Below are 4,136 nucleotides of genomic sequence, written 5' to 3' on the forward strand. Positions count from 1 at the left end.
GTACTTTTTTGTACGATCATAACTTATTATGAAATATTTTCCTATGTATTAGAATTAGATAATATCTATTTTGTATTGAAGAACAATTATAGAAGATGCCATATTTATTTTACATAATATCTTAGTGTAGAGGTTTGTACCTAAATATATTATAAGCATAAAAATATCAAAATTTATTAATACGTAATTTGATTAAATGAATAATATACAAATCTAGAGGGCGCTGCACATGCAACATAGCATCTACACCAATATTTTAAGTGTCTGGTGTTCCATAAGCTGAAAAGTGTTCCATGGCCAAAAATGTTTGGGAAACACTGGTTTAGTCTATCATGTTACACACGCAGTAATACAACATTTTCGAACTATGTTGTTGTATTATATAGACATTGAATAATTGTAACTGAGAAATTAAGTTAGTGTGTTAAAGTTTAAATTATTAATTATTACCAAATTCAAAACAGCAAAAAAGAACTTTAACAAATTTGATCATGACCTAAATTGCATTTGATGAAATACTTTGATTTTTTTCATGACATGAGGCTACAAGGGCTATTGTACTTCAGTTCAGGTTTTACTTTCAATTGTAAACATGTCTCAGTATAACCAGCAAAGCTGGTTAATTGTCAACATTTGACAAGTAGAATCTTAGTGGAGAAATTGAATTTTCTTCATCAAAGGACACTTTAGGAAGAGACGTAATACTTGTTGCAAGCTTTGTGCTAAATGCGGCAAGAAGGTCCAGAAAGAAGTGAAAGGGTGCAGTCAGCAAGAGGTGGACAACACTGAATTCATAATGAAGTACACTGTCACTCACCATTTGAATTCAAAAACACACGCACCAAATGGCTTTAGTATGTATAATCTTGTTTTTGTACTCATTACTCAAATTTGTAACAATATCCCTTCACTGTTTATCATTACGTGTGCAGCCTGTATAATCAGCTATCTACCTTTTTACATTTAGACCTATATTTGTATGCAACTTACAAGAATGTTTACAAAGCAGAGGAAAAACGTTTCTTTCTAAAACAGTTATTATTGTGTTAGACTCATTAGGCTTATTTTACATTAAAATTGTTGTTGACGTTGTATGCCTTTATGAGTTATTGGCCAAGTCCTAACTTGATGATATACATATAGATTTGGTTATTTATTAACTTTGTGTCAACGTAATTAAAGAACTAATTTTGTGACCTTTATTATTTAAGTATCGACTTAAACATAATTAAAGTTATAGGTTGCTAAGATTATCTTTTACATAGGTTCTACTGTCCATTTATTTTAATACTTTAGTCAAGCTTATTTGTTTTTATTCATTAACTTGTTTTATTACAATATCTGTTATGCAGAATTTATAAATTTGTGCTTTTAAGGCTTTAAGAAGTTGCTTGAAGATGATGAGAATACTTTTCCTGTACTACTAGTGATAATCCTTCTGCTTCCAGCATCCTTCTTCAATCTCAATAAATGTAGCTTTGCATGTACAAGCTAAGTAGGCATACAGATAGCTTCTCAAAACAGCTTACTTGCTTGCTGTGGGTGGGCAGCTTCTATCTGCATTCACAACTAGTTAAAGTACAAAAACAAAATGGGTGCAACTGATTTCAATTTTGATAATGCCTATAGAGTGAAAGAATTTATTAACATTATTGCAGCAGTCATTTGTGAGAAAGTAGCAATGATTTTATGTTCAGCAATAGCAGTAATAGTGCTAAGTGATGGAAGAAAAACTTGCTCTGAAAGAGAACTGATTTTTATTAGAACAGTCAAGCAAAGTATAACAGCTTATTTCTGTGTTGCCATACAGGACATTGATAGTCTTGGTGATGCAGATTCAAGTAATCTAAAGAGGAGCATTGAAGATGTATTCTAAGGTTATGGAAAGGTTTCAATTCCAGCAGAGAAATACACTTACATGCTAGTTTCAGCTACAACTGATGGAGCTTACAATGGATTGCTAATAAAACTGAAAAATGATGATCACCCTTAGCTTGTATGCATTCACTGCATTTCCCATGTAGTTGAACTAGCACCAAAAGGTACTGTATCTGAATCATTTGCTGATGTAAAAGGCTTCATGACAACAGTATATTACTTATTCAAATAATTTGGAAAGTTCAAAAGATACTTTGAAACAACTGTAGGTGTGCAGCATTTTAATTTTCCCAAAGTGCATGGTACATGATTTATTGCACACACACAAAACATGCAGTGAATCACTTATTGAGTAATTGGGTAATTCTTGCTCAAACAATAGAGAATTCCCTTTGCCAGTTGCAAGGAGAGAGTAGTATTGGCTAAATTTCACAAACACTTAAAAGATGAAATGTTTCTTGTACAAAGATGTGCTGGATGCATGTTCTATGCTGTTTAAAAAAACGTTTTCTGCTATCATATACTTCCTATGGTACAAAAAGCAAAGGATGCCTTACAGAAACTGAAGAAAGAAACTTCAGGTACACACTTTGAAAATCTTTCGAGAGAGTTCAAACTTGAACTGGAAATTAAATCAGGTTCCTAGAATCTTAAGAGCACTTTGCTTAAACCAGGACACCTGAAAAATAAAACTGGAAATACACTACTGTCTTTGTCAACTACAGTCTAATGAACAATGTAGACTGTGCTGAGAAAATTGTAGACATCTGAGAACTTAGTTATTCCAAATGTACAGGCTTGTCTTGATTTAAGGTTCTCCTCATATGTGAGTAAACTTTATCAAAGTAGATCCAGCAAACTGGGGTAACACCACCAGGGAAATTGAGTGTTTAAATTTACTACAGAACATTTTTATGGAGCACTAACATGAACAATTTTCATAAAACTAAGATAAGCTCAAAATGAAAAGAATTCAAGAGAATTGTTAAGCACTGCATGAATGGAGTCAAAACTAAGGATCTCTGAGAGCATGTACTCTATACAGAAGGAAGGAATTTAAGAATGTTTGTATACTGGTGGAAATAGTGCTCTGCATAGGGTCCATTAATAGTGTTGTTGTGCCAGAGTTTAGTCACTTTACCCACATGATCACTAACCAAAGGCTTAGTTTAAAACATTCAACAATGGAGAACCTTCTGTTGATCAAAACAAATGAATTTATATGGACATGAGGAAAAGGAACAAATGTTAGAAGCAGCATTGGAAATGTTTATGGCATTAAAGAAGGAAAAGGAAATTTGATACAAATACTTCTAACATATCTACAAAATGTGCAACCAAGAAATGGAGATCAAGTGATGAGGCTGAAACAAATAAGATTCTTTTTCGAGAACTGATTACACAGGAATCATTTGATGTTGACACTGTTGATGGAGATAATTTTCCTGTACACAATACATGTGAGGATAATGATTGAATATGCTCCACTGGCTAATGGATAAACAGGACAAAGAATCTTGGTACGTACAAATGACTATGAAAAGTAGATTTATCTCAGATTAACTCGATATTTTATGATATATGTGTTTATGCAAGTTTGTGACTTAATTTTATGAACAAATAGTGAAACTAATGTTTTATTTCCAAGTAAAAAATTTAAACACCAACTTATTCTTGTCTGTAAGTTACAAAAGAGTAGTTATAAAATGATTCTAATCAAATTTATATTTTCCAGGCTTTAAGAAGAATACAACATTATAATTTTTCCAGTTTTACTGGATATAGAAATTTTACTGATCGTTACTTTGTTTATTCATCAAATTAATCTACCATTCCTTGTATTTGCCTCTTACCCATACTTTGCCTCTCAAATATGACCACAGGTTCACTTAATAGAAAAAGAGTACAATTCAGTCAATACAACTTAGATTTTATTGTCCAATTTTGTAAAAAATGAATAGAGATATGACATCATCCCCCATGTACTGCTTGACTTGACTCTTCATTTTTCAAACATCAGGACCTGGTTACATCAAAAAATATAGCATTTCATTTCAGTAAGGGCTACATTCTAGTCTGAAATTTTATTGTAGTCCTATAAATGTAATGTAATATTTACTGTATTTTCTTTATGAACCTTGTTAATTGTAAGGACCCTCTGCAAACCCTTTTGATCTATTTATAATTCGTCATAACTTCATCTGGGGTGTGGGCAATTCTTGTGGAAACATGCTATCATTCTTCAAGAAAGTTTAATG

Source organism: Limulus polyphemus, unplaced genomic scaffold (genome assembly GCF_000517525.1).
Source record: "Limulus polyphemus unplaced genomic scaffold, Limulus_polyphemus-2.1.2 Scaffold3292, whole genome shotgun sequence".
Classification (NCBI taxonomy): Eukaryota; Metazoa; Arthropoda; class Merostomata; order Xiphosura; family Limulidae; genus Limulus; species Limulus polyphemus.